The sequence below is a fragment of the Penaeus monodon genome, chromosome 23 (genome assembly GCF_015228065.2).
Source record: "Penaeus monodon isolate SGIC_2016 chromosome 23, NSTDA_Pmon_1, whole genome shotgun sequence".
NCBI lineage: Eukaryota > Metazoa > Arthropoda > Malacostraca > Decapoda > Penaeidae > Penaeus > Penaeus monodon.
In genome coordinates, this window is record NC_051408.1 from 16,185,292 (window position 1) to 16,185,683 (window position 392).

Consider the following 392-nt stretch of genomic DNA (forward strand, 5'->3'; position numbering starts at 1 on the left):
GCAGCATGTCACTGTGGACGCATGAACGAGCACGGGCACGAGGATCTGCAACTGTTCGTACAAGACTCGACAGGCTAAATCGTACAAGAGTCTTCACAAGCTATCGTACTGGGAGCTAGTCACCAAACAAGCTAATGTTAATTTAGCCAAAGAGGAACAAGCGAACACGTACAAATTTTAAGATTACTTCTAATTACAGATTTTATTTAAGGTGAAGATGGTGCGCTAAATAAGGGGGGCTTTATTTGTTAAGGTTTATTTATATACATCAGGGCTTCCAAAGAAAGGAGATTTCTCGCATCTGCCATCTCTCCCTCAGCACCTTCCTCGCACTTCACTCCCCACCCCCGCACTTCTCTCGGCATGCCACTTCACAATTCATCTCGGTTAGG

The 392-nt window shown here is 45.2% G+C and overlaps 1 protein-coding gene across 1 annotated transcript in view; it reads right to left on the reverse strand.

The window, feature by feature from the left end:
- The window catches only part of LOC119588152 (Down syndrome cell adhesion molecule-like protein Dscam2), a 21,631-nt gene that overhangs the window by 15,261 nt on the left and 5,978 nt on the right, over positions 1–392 (reverse strand). The window lies entirely within an intron of this gene.